The sequence below is a fragment of the Pongo abelii genome, chromosome 7 (genome assembly GCF_028885655.2).
Source record: "Pongo abelii isolate AG06213 chromosome 7, NHGRI_mPonAbe1-v2.0_pri, whole genome shotgun sequence".
NCBI lineage: Eukaryota > Metazoa > Chordata > Mammalia > Primates > Hominidae > Pongo > Pongo abelii.
The window spans coordinates 72,228,837-72,254,512 of record NC_071992.2 but is presented as its reverse complement, the minus strand read 5'-3'; the positions used below and the strand labels follow the sequence as shown (position 1 = coordinate 72,254,512).

Sequence of the window (25,676 nt, the reverse complement as noted above, 5' to 3'; positions counted from 1 at the left end):
CAATTTGAGCTTGACAACTGAGAAGACACTTAAAATCTTGGCAGAGCATTATCAGTGACACTGTCACTATGGTATGCATATAAAGAGATTCAGTTTTAGAAACATAGAATACAAGATATACTTTAGGATAGGGAGTCAATTATTTTAAAAGGAAATAATACACATTTGTCAAACATACATATCTTAAAAATGTGTTCTAAAAGTACTTTCTTTAAGGATGAAATTCAAAAGGAAGCAGTAAAAGCAGAGATAACAGAAGACAGCAAAATAAAGGGGAATTGCACTAACAAAAAGACAGGTACTAACTTTTCTACAGATATCCCTAAAATTCCCAGAATACTGAAAACTAGTATATAAAGCATATCTCCATATTTCCCTCCATATCTCTCCATATGACATTATATTAGTTGTCTGCAATATATTATTATTAAAATGTCAATTTCTCCAAGCTGCTGGTTTGTAAACTACTTCTGATTCAAATGTGAAACTCCCAAAACACAGTTGTATTGAGGGGGGGTATATGTGCATCTGAAAGTAGCTTCTAGTTGTTGGTACCAGGTTTTTCTTTCAGAGTGACTGAAAGCATTCTTTCTTTCAGGAAATACAAATGAAGTATTTTCACAAGAAGCAGCTAAGAAAGACAAGGTCTTTCTTTGCACCTGACCCTTAAGTTTTGACAATCCTGGAAAATGTTGACACATGTACTCATTAGTCTAGATAACATTCTCTGACCCTGTGTATGTAGCTGCAAAAAAATTGGTAACTTTTGGCATCTTGGTAGATTCTTGAACACCAGAAGTATCAATCACATTAATAGTACACCTAAGAACTCTAAATTTTTTTTAAAAAAGGGTACCACCAAAGAGCTTTTAAAAGCTAAATCCAATTTACTTTTTGCTGTTAGTATTAATACTTCCTGCTTGAAATACTCATCTTTTCAAAAATGTTTGCAACATCACTCCCTCTGACTTTACTCCTACTTTTCTCTTGCCACTTCTCAGTCTCTTTTACCAACTCTTTTTCCTCTGCAAAATGTTAATATTCCCTGGGTTTTGTCAAGGGCTTTCTTCTACTTCTTCTACATATTCTGCATTATGGACAAGCTCATTAAGATCTATGGCTTTGTCTAATAATTATAATAAAATCATTCTAAGTCTGCAACTTCAACCATAGAGTCTAGCTCCAGCTAGAAATGCCTATTATCCAATTACCAACTGAAAATATCCTACATGAATATTTCTTTGACCTCAACATGTATAGAAATAAGTTAATCTATCACATTGTACCAATTATTCTTGTTAAAAAAATTCAGCAAAAAAAATGAAAATAGAATAATGCCAAGAAAAAAATCCCACATGTTTAAATGTATAATCTGAGCTTCTAACTTATTTATTTTACCCTGGATGGGTCAAAATTTTATAATAGATTGATACTAATGCACAAATTGGTGACACAAAACAAGCAAATTATAGCATGAACTACTGCAAAAGCTTCCTTTGTTTCTCAACCTCTTTACATGGCTACCCTCCATATGAAGAGTCAGAAAACTACAGGCCAAAGGTCAAATGCAGCCTTCAATATAGCCTTGTATATGAAGTTTTACTGGAGTACAGTCATACCTATTTGCTTACTACACTTTATGATTTTTTTCACACTGCAATGGCAGAATTGAGTAGATATGACAGAGACCAAAAGGCCTAAAATGTTTCCTATTGAACCCTATGTGGGAAAAGCTTGCCAATCCCTACTTTATACAGTGCCAAGAACACCCTAATACTCAAACCTAATCTTGTGACTCCTCTGCTTAACATTTTATTGGATTATTCTTAGCTAATTAAAGTAACTACATTTGCTTTCATATTGACTGGTTTAGGAATTAGCATGTTGTGCACTAAATTGTTACAGGAAGATCACTGCAAGCTTCTGAGTTTACTCCCTATTTAAAAGAAACGTGAAGAAAAGCAGCCCTTCCAGGCTTCACATATTGTCTTGAGAGAACATGATGACTGGAGTCATTGCTAATTAGCCAACTATGGACAAAACACTGCCAATAGCACAGCTGAAAGAGGAAAAATAAGTGCTATGCTATGATATCTTTGAACCACCAAAATAACTTTGGTTCCCATGGTTTTAGCCATTGTTATTATAGTTGGGTCAGCTAGTATTCACAGTCAGAAGTATTCAGAGAATTTTTCCCTGGCCCACAGAATAAGATCTACTCATTTATATACTCTTAAAAGGCTTTCTGAAGCTTGCCTTATGTAGATATCCATTCCACACCACTCCCATGCCACATTATTTCCACTAGCAAAGTGTAGCTGCTCATAAACACTACAAAGTTAAATCAAGCATATAACCCTTTGCACTTGCTCTTCCTTCTGTCAAACGTGAAATCATCTCAGATGTTTATTCTGCTTAACATGCAAACTTATCAGATGTTTCTTCTGCCAGACATTCAATCTTGTCCGATGTTCCCATGACATTGGGTACCTAGTCAGATATGAGCAGGACAGAAAAGCCCCCCTCCCACCTTCACCAGGAATATAAGAAAACCATGAGGTGAAGATGAGGTGGTTATTAAACTACTTTTCTAAAATAATAATTAGTTGCAGCCAGCCCAGGGAAAGGCAGTTTTCCAATAAATAGAAACACCTAAAATTGGTGATCAGCAGCTTCATAATAATATCTCAGGATTTGAGCTGGTGGGCTTAGATGTGTGCAGTAAGAGGCAAAATTGTGATTTTAACTGATTTGTGACCTGTCTCTGAGAACACCTTGCATTTTGAAAAAACAACACCCTATCGCTTCTCGGCCTTTTGGCTAAGATCAAGTGAAAAAACAACACCTTAAGTGAGCAGGCATACAACTCCAAAAAACACACTGCAAATGCAGTCTCCCAAGTGCTGGCAGGCCACTGCATGTACGGACAGCACACCCTAAGGGAAGAATCAGGGGAGAAATAACACAGCCTGAGAAGGCTACCAATGTATAAAACCCCAAGTCAAAGGTCAACCATGGACTTGATCTCTCAAGCCTCCCACTTTGCCTTCTTCCACGTGTACTTTATTTTCTTTTGTTTTTGCTCTAATGCTTTTTAAGAAACTTTCACTCCTGCTCTAAAACTTGCCTTTGTCTCTCACTCTGCCATATGTCCCTCAGTTGAATTCTTTCTTCTGGGGAGGCAAGACTTTAGTTTGCTGCCGACACATGCAAATCTGCCACCGCTAACATTTTTACTACCAAACATTGAACCTTGTCAGTTGTTTCCCCTGCCAAGTGTTTAATCTTTTTAGATGTTTCTTTTGCAGGCCATGCACTCTTCCTAGGTCATCCTTATGTAGACTGTGCAATTTTCAGATACTCCCTCTGCCTACCATGCCATCTCCCTCGGGGTTCCTGTTGACCATGCAATCCTCTTAGATGTCTCTTCTGCCAAATATGACATCTTAGATGTTTCTTCTGCCAAAAGTTCAAATATGTCAGATGTTCTTCTGCCAAACACTCAATCTTGTCAGATGTTCTTGTTACTGTAGGTAGCTAGTCAGGCATGAGCAGGGCAAGAAAGGGTGTCCCACCACCAGGAATGTCAAGTGACTATGAGATGATGGTCAGGCAGTTTTTAAGCTGCCTCTCCAAAATAATAATTGGTCACACTCAATGCCAAGGAAAGGCAGTCTCCCAATACACAGAAACACTGGAAGCTGTTGACCAGCAGCTTCCCCATAAGACCTTAGGAGTTAGTTGAGTGGGTTCACACATGTGCCCTAAAAGGAGAACTGCCAGAGTTTAACTGCTCTCTGACTTTTCTCTGGGAACATTCTACCAGTACAAGAATGTTTCAAGTGAGCAGGCATACAATCCAGTAAACACGCTGTACATGTGGCTCCTCCCAAGTGCTGACAATCCACTGTGCATAGGGAAGCCTGTCCCAGTGGAAGAATCAGGGGAAAAATAACACAAACCTAGGAGCCTGGCAATGTATAAGACCCCATCAAAGGTCAAACCATGCAATTGATCTCTCAAGTTGCCTGTGTTGCCCTCTTCCAAGTGTATTTTACTTCCTTTCATTCCTGCTCTGAAAATTTTAAGAAATTTTACTCCTGCTCTTAACTTTGCCTCAGTCTCTCACTCTGCCTTACACCCCGCAGTTGAATTCTTTCTTCTGAGGAGGGAAGAACTGAAGTTGCTACAGAACTTTACAGATTCACTGCTACTAACAATGCTGTGTTGTTGTGACTCAAATAGAGTCCCCCATGGTGAGACACTTCTACACCTCGTCTTCTTCAGACAAAGGAATTCAGCTCATATATGTGGGTTTTGTCTCCCCTTTCAATCTCCTGCTTTCTAAACCACCCCTAGAACAATTCCACTGGCCACAAGTAGCTCCGTTCCTCCCGGCCGATCTCAGCTCACCCTGATAAGTGGCTTAAGGAGTGGGAAAGAACTCGGAGTCTGTACCACATAGAACCAAGGCACTAATGACCCTCCTGGACAGGATGCTCATGAGATCTGTGAAGCTAAAGCCTAAGTGTGTAATGTCTGGGGCTTCCTCTCAGCTTTTACAACTAAAATCAGCTCTTTCCAAAAAGTCCACACTACCTATTCTCTCCTTTCTCTGTGTGTATTCTGAAATGGCCTTGTCACCCACCATACCTTTTCCCATGGAGGCCAGTCTGCCTTTTCTCTGGTTTCACTTTGCATACCATGTGACTTCTCTGCCTGAAATACACATGCTCCTGGTCACTTGCACGCCCATGACTCTTGCTGTGTTGGCTCGAAAGCAGCGACATGAGCTCTGCTCATGAGATATTCCCTTGTGAATATTCCCTGAGATGTATATCTGTTTTCACCAGCTCAGATGATGTTCAAGCCTTTCCCTATCTGCTGGCACATTGCTGGGAAAGATGTTAACTGGAACCCCAGGCCTCTGCCAGCTTCTTATGACTTACCACATGCTTTTCCTTGCTGTTATGCTCAGGGCCCAGTTCTTCAGTGGCTTTTGAAGCCATTTGTTCACCTGCATAGAACCTCATTCTGTGGCCGTTTAAGAACCCTACCTACTTGCTTTTTTTGGAAATAGTACCCCTATGGGAGGAGGGAAATTCTTCCTCTATCCTTTTGGAGTTTTTACCCTAAGGCCCAAATCCTCTGGAGGTTACTATCTTATGTCAAGAGGGCAAATACATATAGCCCTCTCAAATTCAAGGGTGGCTGTTTTGGGGAGCACAGGGAGGCTTTCCATGAGTATTCCTCACTCGCTTCCTCCCACTTGCTCCTGTAGCCTCCATTTCTCTAATCACTTCTATGCCCTTCTCAATATGCATCAAGGTCTTCAAGGTCAAATTCAAATGGAGTAAAGTCAAGCCCCCTTGCAGCAGTTAGCTGAAAAACAGGCTTCTCATCTAGTTAAAGAAGATGAGAAATGGGAATTTGAGTAAAAAGATCATCGTTTTCCTACTAGAATGCTCTAAAGGAGAGTCACTCTAAGGTCATGGAGACACGGATAGAGGCCAGGCCAAGATTGAGGGCATTGGTCCCAGGCTAGAAGATGAAGGCAAGGTTAGCGGTACATGGTAAAACTGGTTCATTCTGGAACCCCAAGAATAAACGGGGAGTCCTCTGTTCACTTCAGTATGTTTTATGTTCTCAAGAGGGTAATTGTGATGAGATGGGACCAAGATTAGGGACACACAGTAGGAGCGATTTGCTCCAGAATACTAAGGATGAATGGGGGGATGCCCTATTCAGGATCATAGGAAATTTAAGAAAGTTCAAGCATCTTGCAGATGGTCTGTGTGAGTCATGAGAAAGCTTTGTGAAAGGAACCTTAGGAAAGAAATACAACTTTAAAGGTTGTTATGTCTATCAAATGCTTCAGGAAAGGAAGCTTTACTGGAGCACAATCTTGCCTATTTGCTTCCACATTATTTCCGACTCCTTTCACACTGCAACAGCAGGGTTGAAAACATACAACAGAGACCACAAGGCCTAGAAATGTTTGCTGTCTGGCCCTTTACAGAAAAAGCTTGCCAATCCCTACTTTATACCGTAACCAGAATGCCCTAATACTCACACCTCCTCTTGTGACTCCCCTGCCCAAAATCTTCCCATGAATCCCTGCAGAAAACCTCACTGGCTCCCTATCCATGGCCGTTCTTCCTTCTTTCTCACTGGAGAAACACAAGTTTATTTGGATAATTATCATTCCATTATTCCACCTCAGTTCCAAAAAAAAAAAAAAAAAAGAAATGATTGTTCTAAACTAATCATAGGAATTACATTTGTTTTCCTACTGACTGATTTAGGAATGAGCATGTGGTGTCATTCAGCCACTAAAGTGTTACAGGAAGATCACTGCAAACTTCTGAGTTGGCTCCCTGTTTTAAAAATAAAAACAAACAAAAAAATCATGAAACAAAGCAACCCTTCCAGCCTTCAGATATTGTGTTGAGAGAACATAATGACTGGCTACTCATTGGCTACTTAGCCAACCATGAAAAGAGATACTAACAAAATACTGCCAGTAGCACAGCTAAAAAAGGAAACATACGCGTGACACTGTGATATCCCTGAACCAACAGAACAACTGTGGTACCTATGGTTTTAGCCATTGTTAGTTAGGTCATCTAGTATTTACAGCCAGATGTATTCTGGGAACTTTTCAATGGCCTGCTGAATAAGATCTACTCCTTTCTATACTATTCAAAAGTCTTTCCTAAGCTTGCCATATCTAGGTATTCACTTCATTTCCTACAACTCCTATACCACACTATTTCCACTAGCAACGCTGAATTTAATATAAACCCTACAAAATTCACTCAAGAGTCTGACCTTTTGTACTTGCTGTTCCTTCTGCCAAAGATGCAATCTTGTCAGATGTTCCTTCTGCTTAACACACAATCTGGTTAGATTTTCCTCTTGCCAAATTTCGTTCTTCTACCTCCTTACCTGGAAAACTTCTATTTACACTGCATGCTTTCCTTAAATCCTACCAATCTTTTTAAATCTTTAATTCTTTGCCTTGGACATAAAGTGTCTGGCCCACATTAAATACGACAAATACGCAATAAATAATAATTATAAACTCCCAGCAAGCAGCTGACACAGAGTAAGCTCTGAATATGGTAGTAAATAATAAAAAATGACAATGATAGTAACAAGATAAAAATGCTTAGTACCTTAAAGATACTTTACAGTTATGTGTACGTGGAGAAGTGGATAAATGAATAAAGGCATTTCCTTTGACAATTCTATTGAAAAAACATGAAAATTAAATAGGGAAAGCTCTATTGCATTATGAGCACATTAAAGATTCAGACTATGTGTATTCTTTATCCCTGTGACATGCAAAATCTTACTTACAGAAGTTTCTTTCTTTGATAAATATGGAATAGAGGTATGGTCATACAGTTCATATTGTACAATGTACATTGTATATTGTACATTGTATTACATCCAGGCAGTATAATACCATTTTTCTTATTGTAAAATATTTTGTACTTTTATTGTAATTTATTGAGCCTAGAATTGGGCTATTTTAATATTCATTATAATAATATTTTGGTTAGTAGTAACAGAACATATCTTGTTGTAACAAAATTACAATTATGACAATTACCCACTAGATAAAACAATACATCTTGTTTTAATGAAGTAAATATTATCTCAGTTGGTTTCAACTTAGGGGTAATGAAGCCAATAATAATGAGACCCTGTTGGTACAAGAGTATGTAACACAACCTGTGCTTCTCAACCAAATATTGCTCTTCTGACATCTGCACTAAGCAGGTATCTTTAAAAACTAATTTCTTATTGGTACTTATGCACCCTGAATAAGTTTTACAATTCTTACTGACATATGATTATGGTACCAGAAAATTATTATTAAGTTCCAACCTCTAAAGAAATTTCCTTTTTTAGTGACACAAATCATGATGTCGTACAGTTGATCCTTGAACAAGGGTTTGCATTGCAGGACCCCCCTTATAATACATAGATTTTCTTCCCTCCCACTGCCACACCAAGAAAGCAAGACAAATTTCTCATCTGCCTCATCCTTCTCAGCCTACTCAATGTGAACACAATGAGAATGAAGAACTTTACGTATGATAATTCACTTCCAATTAGTGAACAGTAAATATATTTTTTCCACCTTATAATTTTCTTCATAAGTTTCTTTTCTTCAGATTGCTTTATTGCAAGAATACAGTGTAAAATACATATGACTTTATTGCAAGAATACAGTATACCATACATAACTCTTTATGTTTTCAGTAAAGCTTTAGGTCAATACTAGGCTATTAGGAGTTACATTTTGGGAGAGTCAAAAGTTACACACAGATTTTCAGCTACACTAGGGATCAGCACCCTAATCCCCATGTTGTTCAAGAGGTAACTTGAAGATTTGTAATTCTCATTTGCTAAACACTTGTAATTCTCATTTGCTAAATGCAAACCATTTATTATAAAAATTAAATAAAAGATATATTGTACAACAAGCCTAATTTTTTATGACTATAGAGGAAACACACAACGTGAGAACTTAAAACTTTTTATTTATACAAAACACTATATAGAATTTTATGGACCATAATTAAATATTTTTTTCAGACAATACTGCTTGAGATTGTAAACTACCTACAACAACATTGTTAATTAATGGTGAATTATAAACAAAAAATTAAATCAAAGAAATTTATAAATATCTATATATATTTAAATTTACACACACGCATGCTAGTTATACATTTTTAATTGCTCTTTTGTGATCATAACTTCCATAATCTTATGTTAGGTCACAAAGAGTAGTTTACTGTCAGAAGTCTCACCTGGGTTGAAATTTTGAGGATTTTTAGACATATTTTAAATTCCAAAAGTTGTGGGTGAATGTTATGTAAAACTGTCCCTCAGACCATGGTGAAATCAAACTAGAACTCAGGATTAAGAAATTCACTCAAAACCACTCAACTACATAGAAACTGAACAATCTGCTCCTGAATGACTACTGGGTACATAAAGAAACGAAGGCAGAAATAAAGAAATGAAGGCAGAAATAAAGATGTTCTTTGAAACCAATGAGAACAAAGACACAACATACCAGAATCTCTGGAACACATTCAAAGCAGGGTGTGGAGGGAAATTCATAGCACTAAATTCTCACAAGAGAAAGCAGGAAAGATCTAAAATTGACACCCTAACATCACAATTAAAAGAACTAGAGAAGCAAGAGCAAACACATTCAAAAGCTAGCAGAAGGCAAGAAATAACTAAGATCAGAGCAGAACTGAAGGAAATAGAGACATAAAAAAACCTTTCAAAAAATCAATGAATCCAGGAGCTGATTTTTTTGAAAAGATCAACAAAATTGAGAGACTGCTAGCAAGACTAATAAAGAAGAAAAGAGAGAAGAATCAAATAGACGCAATAAAAAATGATAAAGGGGATATCACCACCGATCCCACGGAAATACAAACTACCATCAGAGAATACTATAAACACCTCTACGCAAATAAACTAGAAAATCTAGAAGAAATGGATAAATTCCTCGACACATACACTCTCCCAAGACTAAACCAGGAAGAAGTTGAATCTCTGAATAGACCAATAACAGGTTCTGAAATTGAGGCAATAATTAATAGCTTACTAACCAAAAAAGCCCAGGACCAGATGGATTCACAGCCAAATTCTACCAAAGATACAAGGAGGAGCTGGTACCATTCCTTCTGAAACCATTCCAATCAATAGAAAAATAGGGAATCCTCCCTAACTCATTTTATGAGGCCACCATCATCCTGATACCAAAGCCTGGCAGACACGACAAAAAAAGAGAATTTTAGACCAATATCCCTGATGAACATCGATGCAAAAATCCTCAATAAAATACTAGCAGACCGAATCCAGCAGCACATCAAAAAGCTTATCCGCCATGATCAAGTGGGCTTCATCCCTGGGATGCAAGGCTGGTTCAACATATGCAAATCAATAAATGTAATCCAGCATATAAACAGAACCAAAGACAAAAACCACATGATTATCTCAATAGATGCAGAAAAGGCCTTTGATAAAATTCAACAACACTTCATGCTAAAAACTCTCAATAAATTAGGTATTGATGGGACGTATCTCAAAATAATAAGAGCTATCTATGACAAACCCACAGCCAATATCATACTGAATGGGCAAAAACTGGAAGCATTCCCTTTGAAAACTGGCACAAGACAGGGATGCCCTCTCTCACCACTCCTATTCAACATAGTGTTGGAAGTTCTGCCCAGGGCAATCAGGCAGGAGAAGGAAATGAAGGGTATTCAATTAGGAAAAGAGGAAGTCAAATTGTCCCTGTTTGCAGATGACATGATTGTATATCTGGAAAACCCCATTGTCTCAGCCCAAAATCTCCTTAAGCTGATAAGCAACTTCAGCAAAGTCTCAGGATACAAAATCAATGTACAAAAATCACAAGCATTCTTATACACCAATAACAGACAGAGAGCCAAATCATGAGTGAACTCCCATTCACAATTGCTTCAAAGAGAATAAAATACCTAGGAATCCAACTTACAAGGGATGTGAAGGACCTCTTCAAGGAGAACTACAAACCACTGCTCAATGAAATAAAAGAGGATACAAAAAAAATGGAAGAACATTCCATGCTCATGGCTAGGAAGAAACAATATCATGAAAATGGCCATACTGCCCAAGGTAATTTATAGATTCAATGCCATCCCCATCAAGCTACCAATGACTTTCTTCACAGAATTGAAAAAAATTACTTTCAAGTTCATATGAAACCAAAAAAGATCCTGCATTTCCAAGTCAATCCTAAGCCAAAAGAACAAAGCTGGAGGCATCAGGCTACCTGACTTCAAATTATACTACATGGATACAGTAACCAAAACAGCAACCTACTGATACCAAAACAGAGATATAGGCCAGTGGAACAGAACAGAGCCCTCAGAAATAATGCCACATATCTACACCTATCTGATCTTTGACAAACCTGACAAAAACAAGAAATGGGGAAAAGATTCCCTATTTAATAAATGGTGCTGGGAGAACTGGCTAGCCATATGTAAAAAGCTGAAACTGGATCCCTTCCTTACACCTTATACAAAAATTAATTCAAGATGGATTACAGACTTAAATGTTAGACCTAAAACCATAAAAACCCTAGAAGAAAACCTAGGCAATACCATTCAGGACATAGGCATGGGCAAAGACTTCATGTCTAAAACACCAAAAGCAATGGCAACAAAAGCCAAAATTGACAAATAGGATCTAACTAAACTAAAGAGCTTCCGCACAGAAAAAGAAACTACCATCAGAGTGAACAGGCAGCCTACAGAGTGGGAGAAAATGTTTGCAATCTACTCATCTGACAAAGGGCTAATACCCAGAATCTACAGTGAACTCAAACAAATTTACAAGAAAAAAACAACCCCATCAACAAGTGGGCGAAGGATATGAACAGACACTTCTCAAAAGAAAACATTTATGCAGCCAACAGACACATGAAAAAATGCTCATCATCACTGGCCATCAGAGAAATGCAAATGAAAACCACAGTGAGATACCATCTCACACCAGTTAGAATGCAATCATTAAAAAGTCAGGAAACAACAGGTACTGGAGAGGATGTGGAGAAATAGGAACACTTTTACACTGTTGGTGGAACTGTAAACTAGTTCAACCATTGTGGAAGTCAGTGTGGCAATTCCTCAGGGATCTAGAACTAGAAATACCATTTGACCCAGCCATCCCATTACTGGGTATACACCCAAAGGATTATAAATCATGCTGTTATAAAGACACATGCACACGTATGTCTATTGTGGCACTATTCACAATAGCAATGACTTGGAACCAACCCAAATGTCCAACAATGATAGACTAGATTAAGAAAATGTGGCACATATACACCATGGAATACTATGCAGCCATAAAAAATGATGAGTTCACGTCCTTTGTAGGGACGTGGAAGAGGCTAGAAATCATCATTCTCAGCAAACTACTGCAAGGACAAAAAACTAAACACCGCATGTTGTCACTCATAGGTGGGAATTGAACAATGAGAACACATGGATACAGGAAGGGGAACATCAAACACTGGGGCCTGTTGTGGGGTGGGAGAAGGTGGGAGGGATAGCATTAAGAGATATATCTAATGTTAAATGACGAGTTAATGGGTGCAGCACACCAACATGGCACATGTATACATATGTAACAAACCTGCACGTTGTGCACATGTACCCTAAAACTTAAAGTATAATTAAAAAAAAATTCAGTGAAAATGCTGAAAAAGAGAAGAAATATGCAATCAATAAAAGTACTATTTTAACACTGATATGAAAAATTTTACTGAATATGTTAAATTATTAGAGTATTCCAGACAATATTAGCGCTAATCTCAGAACTTTACTCATTTCATAGGCTTCAAATTTGTGAGCTCTGTGAACTTCTTAAACTTTTAGTTAAAGAAGAAAGTAAGGTGAAATACTCATGAATTGAGGGCAATATAGCTCAGTAAATGAACTAGAGTTAGGTTGACATAACGGAAAATGTCCTCAACTCAGAATAAATCTTAGCTCTGCAACCAATTGGTTCTTGATCATGTTGCTTTTCTTAGGCTCAATGTCTTCCTCTAAAAATGAGACTTGTAGTGCCTTATTTAACTAGGTTATTATAAAGACTTAACAAGACAGCATTTGAAAAAATGCTCAGAGAAGTAGTGAAGCAATGGAATAATTTATTCTTGAACCTTACTGCTGAAATTATTTTAAAATCCCAAATAAAACCCAATGTGTTTCTCAGATGCAGTGGCTCATGCCTGTGATGTTGATGCCAGCACTTTGGGAGACTGAGACAGGAGGATTGCTTGAGCCCAGGAGTTCAAGACCAGCCTGGGCAACATAGGGAGACCCTATCTCTACAAACTAAAAATAAATTTTTAAAAAATGTGTATTTCTTCATAAGTTCTAGTATTCAAATGTTGCAGTTTTCAGAAACTGTTATTAAGTCCTACTCTTGGTTATTAGATGTTCTATTCTTTGTGGCTTATAATTCAGGGCATCTATTTCATAATTTGTAATAAAAATTATTTATAAATATGTTAATTCATCAAATTAGATAACATGATTATCTCCTATTGCTGAGTTCATCAGTCACACCCAGGGCAGAAAACTATTGGATGTCATGACCTGGCTTGGACTCCTAATATTCTTTACCAACCTACCCAAACTCTAAACCAACAAATCTTTGTTGAAATAATGCTTACTCCCCATGTTCATCTCCAACTGCTGTGGAAGACAAAACCTTGCCTTTATTTTTTTAAAGTTCCATGAAGGGGATGCAAGCTGATATTTTCTCATTTCCTAGATGCCTACTAGCAATATATTGCACAGAACATCCCATGTGTTTTCCAGCACAATCTCATTCCATAGATCACCTTACATAAATATTTTTGTATGAAAATCATAGTTTCAATATTGGGTGTCACCATTTTTCATTGACTCACACCATTTCCTTGGAGCTAGTAAGATAGTAGTCCAATGTCCTTTTGGGGACTGCAAGAAATATAGAACACCTCACAAATTTGTGTGTCACCCATGTGTAGGGATCATGCTGATCTTCTCTATATTGTTTCAATTTTAGTGTATGTGCTGCCATCTACTTTTTTTTTTTTTTTTTAGAAGGAGTCATGCTCTTATCGCCCAGGCTGGAATACAATGGCACAACCTCAGCTCACTGCAACCTCCACCTCCTGGGTTCAAGTGATTCTCCTGCCTCAGCCTCCCATGTAGCTGGGATTACAGGTGCTCACCACCACGCTCGGCTAATTTTTGTATTTTTAGTAGAGACAGGGTTTCACCATGTTGGCCAAGCTGGTCTAGAACTCCTGACCTCGTGATCCACCCACCTCGGCCTCCCAAATTGGTGGGATTACAGGCGTGAGCCACTGTGCCCAGCCACAAACTTCTGCTTTCATACATGCATACTGATGAGTCATGGATGAGGTTTAGCTCTGTTAAATCTAACTTGAGATTTTGTGAATTCTTTCGAATGGCTTCTCTGTGAGGTAGAATTTTAAAGTATTTTAAAAACTCAAGATAGAGATGCAAGTAGTTTGGGAGATTTTTACTTTTATGGAAAATAGATCACTTGAGGGAAGAACCACTACTCTGGGGAAGCAGAATATGGGTCCTTCCAGAATAATATGGGACCCTCCACTACCTACAAAATGGTGCCACACAGAATCTAAAGGGGCATAGATCTGGTAGCAAAGAAGAAAGGAATCCCTGATTTCTTCCTGTAACATTATTTAGACCTCACAGTTTCACACTATTCCAAGGGATTCAGAGGGTAATTTACCTTGAAGGTCAAGGACAAGTCCAAGCTAAGACGTGGGTTTCATATCAGGTTTTGAGTGTGAGAAGAAGGGTCACTATGAGTGTGGCTAAAGCTAGGAGGCCCAACTGCCAGAGCAGGGTACTGGCACTTTGGAAGCAATGGCTGAGAATATCTATGTGAACTAAAACAAAAAGTAATAACTTTGAAGTCTATATGTGAATCACCAGGAAGACTGAGGGATCCAGATAAGTGAGGTCATCCTGGCAGCAAAGGTCAATTGTTAACAGACTGAAGAAGCAGTTTCAATGGCAACAATGCAGCAACAGAATCAGCGGGAACAACACAATGATTAGAAGGGCCTTTTCCCACCCCTCATCCTGACTGTAAAAGAAGGCTGTCTTCCTTGGACTTAGGGAACCCCTTAAGTTCCTTTAAAAAAATCAAGGAGGAGGGTATAGAGGATAGCTCCTAGAGGCAGTACTAAATTTTTTGCTAAAGTGGACATTTTAAGACCCAAATTACCAACTAGAAAAATAAAAAATGTGACACTATGTTTATCCCATGCATTGGGGTTATACTTGGGATCAAATAGACAACATTGGTATCTGTAGGGATAAATGTGTTAAAAGCCCTAAAATAAAGAATCCTGGACCCACTGCTCCTTCTAACTAGTCTAGCTTTTTGCCTGATTTCTGGCTGATGAAGTGAATTAACTCCCTGCCCTTCAAAAACTACTTGAGCCAAGCTATGAAATCTCACTTAGCCTTTACATGTACAAACTTAGATTAAAAATATTAGCAACAGCATAATCTTCTGCAGTCATTCCACATATAACTTGAGTAAATATGTCAATATTTTTCTGAAGAAAAATGCTATCCCTGATGATCCATGACATACTGCAAGCATGAAGGCTGTGCTAAGCTAACAGAGAGAGAACATCATTCTTAGAAACTTTACAAACTTAATATGTGCCTGTCAGTGTAGAATTAACCATTTACATGAACTAACAAACATAAGCATCCTGGGTGTTCAGGTGTTCATCTTTGTAAATAACCACAAAGGCTTAAAGGAAGGGACAAAAAACAATTCATGTCCCACTGGGGTATGGCATAGTAGAAGTGGTTAACATAAAGTCCTTTGATGGGCAAAAGACTATGCTCAGGTCACTCATCTAAAGGACGCAAAGATTTAAGTGAAGAGTTATCCATTTCTTCCCTAGTCTGATATATTGTAATTCAAAATCAGTTGAGAGTCAGATAAGCAAGAGCAGTCTGCAGGCTGAAAACAATAATATAAATAATAATGATATTAGTAGTGGTCGTTCAGTTAATGATACTGATAAGCATGTGTGAGGCATGGAATTAAATGCTGTATACACATAGTCTAATTTCCACACAATCACCCCTGAAAGGAACATTATTATCCTCATTTTCATATAGGAAAGCATACTTGGTACTAAGTAATGTTTGCAAGGTCACCCCTAACAAGTGAAGAAGCTAGAAATTAAAACCTGTCTTGTGTGAATCTAAGGCCTCTTTTCTATCACTCACCTACAGCTTATCTTCATTAAATAAAAAGTTAATTTAATTAAACATATCTTTCTTCCCTCTACACATACCGATTACAAATTAAAAAATTAAAATACACCATAAATTAAAAAGAAATAAAATGATGAATTCACAGTGGTGGTAACAATTAATAGTCACTTAGGGATAACCTAACATTAGTATTTTTCAAATAAATTACCTTAAAGCAAACAGTCATCCAAAACACAAAATAATTTTCAATTCCTATTTATGATTCATATTACATTTTATAGAAAAAGTATATAAAAAGCAGAAGGTAGAGAAATACTATAAAATACTTAATAATTCAATATTGAATCAATAAGCAAACTGAAAGTTAAAGTTCATATGTTATAAAACTAATACAGAACCCTTTACTAATAGAAGATAATGTGACCAAAAACATCAGATTGCAAATAATATCAGCCAATATAATAAGAGAATATAAATCCTATCATATACATATGTTCTTTATATTGCCCAGTCCAAGTAATTGCTTTTCTACCTAACTGGTTATTTGTTTTGATATTTTCCACTATAATCCAATAATTATAAGCTAATCTTATGATTAATTTAATATTTCCAACTTGAGTGTTATGACTCTAGAACAACACTCACTTTAAAAAAATGACTAAACCTTTATCGACTGCATTTACATTTGCATTTTTTGTTAGTAAAAATTATACCATTTGCTGTCTTTTAGTTATGGCAAGTAAAAGTGGTATGAGGCCATCCTGTAAAATGGCAAAAACAATTTATAATTCATAAAATTACATATTTGTCAGCTGAGCTGAATACCTTATATAAGGTCCTGTGAACTTAAACACATAAAATAGAAAGCAAATAAAAAGCTGTCCCTTCCTTCTCACTCCTCTGTGCTTTCCCATGCACTGCTCCTCCACTTAAAAGCATCCGGCCTCTGACTCACATTAACTCTGGTCAGCTCCAAAAATGATTTGAAACAGTCACTGGTTTCAATAATCTTTGTTTCTAGCACAGCATTTCACATGGTATATTGTAATAATTTTATTGATTTCTATCTAAACCAACAGATTCTTGAGGGCAGCTGCTGTATCTTTTATCTCTTTATCCTCAAACCCTATGACATAGTAGTAAATGCTTTAAGTATTTTTATTAAATTAATGATCTAAATTATTACCTCTAGAGTAGTACTTCTTAAACTATATTCCAAAGAATATTTACTTTGCCAGAATTTAAAGACTGTACCTGAACAGGAAGATCCTATGATCATCTATGTTTGAGAAATATTATAAAACTGTGAATTATATGTCCAGTATTCAAGAAATGTCTTGAACTTTGCCTAATCCTTATTTGACAATAGGTTTTGTGGCAATATTAACATTTGAGGAATTAAAATTTCAGGAGTATAGTTTTTAAAGCTTTCCAATAAAGGTAGAGGTTTCCTCCAAGTGATACAAACTCACTTGATTATTTTCTATCAGTGGGCCCAGGATCCCAGCTGCCAAAGTCATGCACTCCTGCTCCAAGTAGGTCACTAAGGAAATGGGCTCTAAATTAAAAGAGATAGGCTTCAAATGAATTTTGATTGCTTATTATTAAATGGTCCATTGGGTTTCTCCTATTACAGGATCACAGAATTTTAGCTGTTACAAAGTTCAGTATGAAATTTTATTCTCAATTATAACGATATTTATAATCTTAGGACCCTAATGCAAATCTACTTCTTAAAATGCATTAATCCATTTTTATTCTGGTTTCTATTTTCATTGCTACTTAAAATTATTTTTTATTTTGGCAAAATATCAGAAATACAAATGCAATGGCTTATCAATACAATTTCTAGCTGAACTATATCAGTTATTTTAGCCTAATAAAAGCTACTAAATCACTTCCATTTTCAGGGACAATGCTGAGGAGAAAGATAAAATTTGTTCTGCAGTATGCATAACCTATCCAAATATAACCATAATTAACCTAAAAAGGCCTATGGGCATTCCAATGTGATTGTTATTTATGGTATATATAAAGAAAAATCATTATTTAAAAAACAACTTCTAAATTCTAAAAGTCAACCCCATTATTAAGGAATTAATACAAAATATAGGCTATATATTATAAATAACTATCAACTGTCTTGAAAACCTTGAAATCTTTACCAAAATATACTATATTACAGGAGTTGTTGACTAAAATATTTACAGAGGCAAAGGATGTGACCTGAGTAAGTACCTAGGTGGGCACAGCGGCAAACTGGAGACCATAGACTTTGTGTGAAGCTACAGCCTCTTCATAGCATACCAAACAGTAACATGGGCTCAAGGGAAACCAGATTTCACTATTTAAGAGGAGCCTGAAATACGGAGTTTTGCAGTTCTCCTAAATTTTACATATTGGCTCAATTTATGCAGGCCAACTTTGCTTTCCTGTGTTGTTGTACACTAGTTAGAAAGAAAAAAAATACTTCAGTCAAAAAAAATTGAAAACAAAAGTTTTACCTATAACAAATTCAAATATGTACCATAAATGCATAAAAGAAAGCCATACTCTCTAATACTTTTTTAAAGATATTAGTATTTAAAGTAAAATCTTAGACCGTTATTTCAAATTATTTTTATTCACGGATTGGTTAAGCTTCCAAATAGGAAAAACTGACCCTTACATATGTCAATGTTAAAACAAGTGGATTTCAAATATTTTGAAAATAACATTGGTTGCTGTACATCGTTTTTCACTTTGATGTTTGTCTTGTGTGAAAACAGTTTTGCTACCGTTGACATATTCTCATTACAGACAGCATATGGAGAGCAGTGTTGCCATAGACATCTGTAATATTTGGATCAGCACCAAAGTCTAGCAGAATAGTTTCACATCTTCTTGGCATGTTATAGCCTTTCAGTATTAGAACAAGAAATAAATTGTAAATTGTAAGAAATTAAAATAATTATTCCACAGGTTTCACAAACTAGTTATATTTCAATGAGATAAATTCATTTTTATTCTATGTATTTAAGCCAAATCCATCTCATGCTGAAAGAACTGGCTACTATATATACCTTCGTTAGAGGTGTCTTGTTTTCACTGTCACAGATGTTAAGCTGGCATTTTCTGTGCACCAGAAAAGTTACCACTTCTGGGCAGCCATTGGCACAGGCCAAATGTAGAGCCATCTTAGGAAATTGAGAAGACGTTGAGAGAAGTTTAGTCCACTATCTCAAAACATACAATGATTCATGTAACTGCAAACAATAAATAGCATGCTATTCCTCTGCTTTCAAAACAAATATTAATTTCCTCCTGAAAAGGGACAATATTTATTAGCTCTTATTATTCACCGCATCAGTGAAAGAGTGACCTATTTGGATAGAAAGATCTTGGCCTCTCGGTTCAGTTGAGCTTGCATTTGAATACTATTTTAAGATCTTTTGCTTGCTAGATATTATAATTATTACTACTGCTTAATAAAGACAACATTTTAATTAGGTAAAATGGTACCATTATACTTCCTTTGTGCTATGATTTAAAGGTTCGAGATAAGACTGTATTTCAATGATTCTAAGCTTCTCATTTTCTCATATTTCAACATCTCTGACGTTGAAATGCTACTTATAATTCATTATTTATTACAACTATATTTTTCAGCATTTTAAACATTATTTTATTGATACATAAAATAAGGCAGCATCACACAATCCACGGTGGCTGCATCAAGTGGAATACGGTATATACAATAAGACAATGGAAGTCCTAGTCATATGATTAACATTTAAATCAATTTTAAGCACTTAAATGTACTACGGAAAAGAAGCGTTGAAATAAAAGCAAATTTTTAAAACAAAGCAATTCCTTAATTTTTAAAAACTTTAAGCCTAATAAAAGACAGGATTCAAATAAATAAATATGACTCATTTAATTAAATATTTAGATTTACAGAATCTAAATGTATGCATGTATGTAAATTAGTATTTACATATATAAAATGCACGTAGGGTATTTATGATAATTAATATCACTATTTAAGACCTATATATTTTCAAAGTGGCCGCTGATGTTATCTTGCACTACTTTCTCACATCAGAAATGATTTTTTTTTGAAAGATGAGAGGACAAGCTTCAGTTGAGATTCAGTCCTAATTCTCTAATTTTAAATCTCTCAGCTTGCTCAGGCTGGGCAGGTACACATGAAATTTTTAAGAATGGAAGGGTCTTGAGAGCTAGTATAATGTGTCTTTTACATAACAGGTATTCAGCTTATATTTGATGAATAAATAGATTTTAAAAATGAATAAATACGGTTGGGAAGTTTAATATTTTTAAAACAGCTACAAATAAAGCAGTATTTTTGCAATGGTAATAGTTACTTATATTCACTATTTTTATTTTCATAATAATAACACTAAACTAAAATGATGAATATATAGTTATTGGCATATATGTAATAAATCTATACATAATAAAAACGTGTTTAATAAAATATGTACATATATAAAACCACTATCACAGATAAAGTTTATCTTCACTTCTGAAGACACTAAAAGTTCACAGACTATACTAATCCATAGAAATAAAAATTTAAAAATAGAAAGTGAGAAATTATTTTTATCTGCAAAATTCATATTTCTGCTCTTCCTAAGGATGATTTCATTAATAATAATTATGCTATATGCTATATACCACAGATCCCCAGTCCCCTGCTCAGTGAAGAAGTCATAAATCTTAAAAAGGAAAAACAGTTCATTATAATACAATTGTCCCCAAATAACAAATTTTATCACATTTGGTACATATTTTCAGATAAAGCTTGAACATAGTCAGTTTGTATGTGTAATCAAACTGAATGTTATCTTCACCTGATACACCAAAATACATTTTCATATGTCAACATACTTTTGTAGATACTACTTTCAGTGGTCTCATATTATCCCATACTATATATTCACTGAAATTTATTTATGAAATTTGTTATATGCATTCTCTTTAATACAGTCATATTTTAAGCAGTGCTGAGAAAAACAAATTGCATGTATCTCTCATTGTTTCCTAAATGTATTTTACTATAATGGAATTGATCAAGAAAGGGCATACACATAGTTTAAACGTGGTACTTACCACCAAATTGTCTTTTTGAAAAGTCATCAGCAACTTAACTTTAAGCAGAAGTGTAAATATCACTGCTCCTCATCCTCACAAACTTTGAGGATAGAAAACGGCATTTCATTCCTTTTTTAAGTTAAATTCCTTCTCTTATCAGACACATTAAGTATTTTTTCCTATGTGCATAGGTGACTTGCAGAGATGGAAAAAATACTTTGCCCAGTTTTAGAGGTATTTTCATGTTGATTTGGAAGAATTCTCTGTAAAATGAATAGCCATTTTTAATATGTACACACACAAAAACACGTGGTAAATATTATATAAGTATGATGTCTTTTATTTTGTTATCTTTTTCTCATATGCGGCGTGATTTAATTTTAATTTTCCTAAATAAACTTTCAGAATGCTTGCTTGAGAGGTTCCTAGGAAGGTCTTTGTCAACACAAAAATGTATTTGTATAAATAGGCATTTGTGTTTTCTTCTGGTATTTTTCTGATTTTGCATATTTAAAATAATCTATATTCAATGAGAAACTTATTGTTGTGACATAAAAATCTAGCTAATTTCTTCCAAAAAGCAGGCATTTCATTTATAAAAATAACTCTTTTCTTACTAGTATAAAGTCTCACCATTACTCTGTTATACATTCTTACATATATTTGGGTGTTCCTGGATTTTCTATTCCCTTGCATTCATTTATCTATCTTTTCAGCTGTTAGCAAACTATTTATGGAAATTAATAGCACATTTTGAAAGGCAAGACATTTTTTTCTCCATTACAAAAATGTTAAGCCATCATAATATTAAAAGACGGCATGTGTAATTCAAAAATGTTAACTTTGATAACTTTGATTTATGTAAAATTAATAAAGATCTCACACCTCAAGAAAAATGCGTCTTCCTATTCAAGAACATGAACCTTCTTCCTACTTCAAAGTTTCCTTCTAAGGACTCTCAACAAAGAACATATTTACATAGGTATTCATTGATATAAAATATTGGATTTTAGCCAAAAAATTCTTAGCCCAGAAGGTGATATATTATGGGAATTATTTCTTTCATTATGTACCTTTCTATAATGTATCTAACATTATCTTTTAAAACGTGTACATTAAAAATAAAACAATATATAATTTTGTTGAATCACTTTAAAGTTCTCTCTAAAGTGCTCTGTAAGAGGAACTGTGGGTGGAGGAACCAGCTAAAGTTTTGCGTTTCTTTCGCTGCTCATAAAGATGTCCTGGGCCCTCCACCCCCAAGGCGTCCACATCCCAGGTGCTGCGGAGTCCTCCTAGGAAGAAAGCCCAGCGCCCTGGGGACGAGTACGGCCCACCCCGCACACACTATTCTTTCCACGCCTCCCCTGGCCCCCACTCCCCAAGCCCCCAACTCTGAAGGAGGTGCTTCTCCCCATCTGCCCACCTCCTCCCTCAACCCCCAGCCCGCAGCCCGCAGTTCCCAACACCTGTTCTTGTAGGTTTCAGACTGGTCTTTTCTCTTGAGTGGGAGCCTCGGCTGCAGCTCCCACGCGTTGCCCTGGACGCAGCTTTGTGTATCATCCCGACATCCTCAGCTGGGGTCTGGTACCAGGGGTCAGAGAAGATGCAGTTACTTCAGGAGCTCAGGCGCACTTCGCCCTTCTGGCTTTCCACAGCCAAGATATTCATGGCCCGGCTATCGGCTTCAGAGACGCCACAACTCGCCCTTGCCCTTCCCCCAGCCCAGCCCCACCCGGCCCCCATCCGGCCCAGCACCAGAAAGCAAGGCAGTCTGGCCCAGACCTCAGACAGGGACCCTCCAACTTCTCGGACAGGGACGTCTCCAACCTCTCGGAGAATAAATAATATAAGGAGCAGAGCAGTTGGGCCCCAGCGCCCATGGGACTTCAAAAGGCAACGGCCTCGCGCGTGGCCAGAAACTGCATGTGGCCAGAAACCGCCCTGAGCCGAGCACTCGCCTGCACCGCATGCAGGTGGCAGCTGCTGCTGAGACGCCTGCGGACTGGCCGAGCTCGCCAGAGCCGAGCGCGCGGTCCCAGCTGTCTCAGGGCCAGCCTAACGGCGCTGCCCCCTGCAGCTGCTCCTCCCTTGCCCTCTTTTGAGCGCGAGGTCTTGAGTGCTGGGCACTGTGTAGTTGCCTACATGGGGCTGAGCCACTGGTTCCCCCCTACTGCAGCTGAAGGGCCGGCCGCCCGAATTAGGCGCTGCTGGGGCATCTGGCCAGGGGTCTGCGCTGCTGGTGGCTCGGGCAGCGTTGAGAGTTGCCACCGCTGCTGCCGCGCGCCATATGCAGATGACAACTGCAGCTGAACCCAAGGCGGAGGCTGGCAAGGCTGGTCCCAAAGGGCCTTCAGGTCTCCGAGCACACCACCCTCCCAACTGGGGTCCTCTCTTCCTTGCCCTGCGCCCAGAGAACGAGGTCGCCAGTGCTGGGGACTGTGCAGCAGCCTAAATCCAATGGCTGAGCAGCAAGTTCCCGCCCTGTAGCTGCCGGGCCAATCGCCTGAATTAGGCTCCTGGTGACGTCTGGACCTGGGTTTCACGCTGCTGGTGGCGTGGGCACGGTGAAAGGTTGCCACCGCTGATTCCCCTCACCGTGTGCAGGTGGCAGCTGCAGTTGAGCCCACGATGGAGGTGGGCAGGGCTGGTCCCACACGGCTGAGGGTCGCTTAGTGTTCATCCCTCCAACCCCAGGTTCCACTCTTTTTTGTCCCACGCACAGAGTGTGAGGTCCTGGGAGCTGGGCAATATGCAGCAACCAGGATGGGGCTGAGTGGACATTTCTCACTCTCCTGCAGCTGCAGGGCCCACCGGGTGAATTAGGCGGCCGACCCTGGGATCCTCATTGGTGGTGGCAGCGGGCAGGGCAAGGGCTGCCACCGCTGCTGCAGGGTGCCATGTTCAGGTGGCAGCTGCAACTGAGCCCATGGGGGAGATCGACTGGGCTGGTCCCAGACATCCTGAATGTCACCGACTGCATGGCCCTTTCACCATAGGATCCGATACGGAATCTTGGCCAGCTCCGAGAGCTCGGCGTCGCGGGTCCTGGGCACTGTACAGCCACTGGGATGGGGCTGAGCACCGGTTCCCATCCTCCCGCAGCTGCAGCACGGACCGCCTGAATTAGTCGCAGTAGCAGTGTCTCTCCCTGGGGTCCGGGACTGGTGGTGCGGGCAGGGTATTGGATTGCCATCTGTGCTGCTGCGTGCCATATGCAGGTGGCAGCTGCAGCTGAGCCCAGGCGGAGGCTGGGAGGCCTGGTCCCAGAAAGCCTGAGGGTGGCCGAGTGCACCTCCCTCCCACCCTACTATCAGCTCCTTTCTCCCGCGCACTGAGCCCCGGGTCGTGGGCGCTGGGAACTGTGTGGCCGCCAGGTTCTCTTCCTGCAGCTGCAGGTTCCCTTCTTGGAGCTGTCCTACCAACCGCCTGAATTAGAAGCCCTGGTAGCCTCTGGCCTTGTATGTTTCACTGCTGGTGGCGCGGGCAGTGTCGGGGGTTGCCATCTCTGCTACCGCGCCCTATGTGCAGGTGACACCTGCAGCAGAGTCCTTGGTGGAGGCTGGCAGGGCTGGTCCCAGCCTTAGGGTCCCCGAGGACACCAGCCTCCCATTCTAGGCTCTGCTGTTCCTCCCATTCTAGGGTGTGCCCAACCTCCCATTCTAGGGTGTGCTCTTCCTTGGCACGAGGTGGCGGGTTCTGGGCAATGTGCAGCTGCCAGTATGGGGCTGAGTGGCCTTTTCCCGCCCTCGTGCTGCTGCAAGGCAGAACACCTGACTTAGGCGCGGCAGTGGCATCTGACGTGGGAGTCTGCGCTGCTGGGGCCCAGAGGGAAGCGGGAAGTTGGAGGCTGCAGGGCCACTTCTATCAGTGCGCAACCTGCAGGTAGTGGCTGTAGCTCAGGTACTGGCTCCGGATATGGGGCTTCCCTCAGAAGGCCTCCAGGTCGCTAAGTGTGCCTGCTGCCAGGCCTCAGGGTCCGCTCCTCCTTGACCTGCATCTGGAGAGCGGCCCTGTTGCTGGGTAATCTGCAGCCAAAGACGATTGGGCTGAGCTGTGGTTTTGCCCATTGTTCCACAGCCCAGCCAACTACCTGACTTAGCAGCCCCCATGGCATCTGGTCAGGTGATCAGTGCTCCTGGGGATCACTGAAACTAAAGTAACAATTGAATATGAGTTACCACCTACCTGCTTGGAGGTGTGAAAGAATGTTTATAAAGCAGTTAGGAGATCTCCAGAGAAAGCCAACTTAATGTAAAGCAAGACTTTCTTACTAATGGGTCAGAGTCTCACCTTTAGGAAGTCCATGAATTTTCTCTGCAGTGATGCAAGAAGGGAAAAACAAGGCAGCTCCAGAAAGGTGAGATGTGTGAAATTAAACTGGTTATGAAGTCAGCCCAGTTTCAGGAGTTCTTTTCCTCTTCCCAGATGGATGTGAAAATCCTGGAAAGACTCCAAGGGCCACCTCTGTGCTGAGAAGTGGCTTTCTAATGGACAGGTTTCGGAAAGGTTCATTATAGATATGTAGTCTCTGTCTCTAATGTCAGAGATTTTTAGTGAAAAATGTCCTTTGATCTGCATAACCTGCTCTACCTGAAGACCAGCAACCATTTGAAAGCAGGGGCCAGTGGGTGTTGAGCTAAGGATGGAGTTGCAGCATGAGATCCGAGGTGACAATGGGCTAAGGAATTTCCT

The 25,676-nt window shown here is 38.8% G+C and overlaps 1 long non-coding RNA gene and 1 other non-coding gene across 2 annotated transcripts; both read right to left on the bottom strand.

Annotated features, from left to right (window-relative positions):
• Positions 1 to 13,567: 13,567 nt before the first annotated feature.
• Positions 13,568 to 13,669, bottom strand: LOC112134749 (U6 spliceosomal RNA). The gene has a single exon (XR_002916111.2). It is a non-coding gene; the product is annotated as a U6 spliceosomal RNA (small nuclear RNA).
• Positions 13,670 to 18,486: 4,817 nt separating this feature from the next.
• LOC129061013 (uncharacterized) lies at positions 18,487 to 22,988 on the bottom strand. Its single transcript, XR_008527952.2, has 5 exons — positions 22,767 to 22,988; positions 22,451 to 22,565; positions 21,000 to 21,244; positions 18,947 to 19,060; positions 18,487 to 18,782 (listed from the first exon to the last, which is right to left on the bottom strand). It is a non-coding gene; the product is annotated as an uncharacterized LOC129061013 (long non-coding RNA).
• Between the last annotated feature and the right edge of the window lie 2,688 nt (positions 22,989 to 25,676).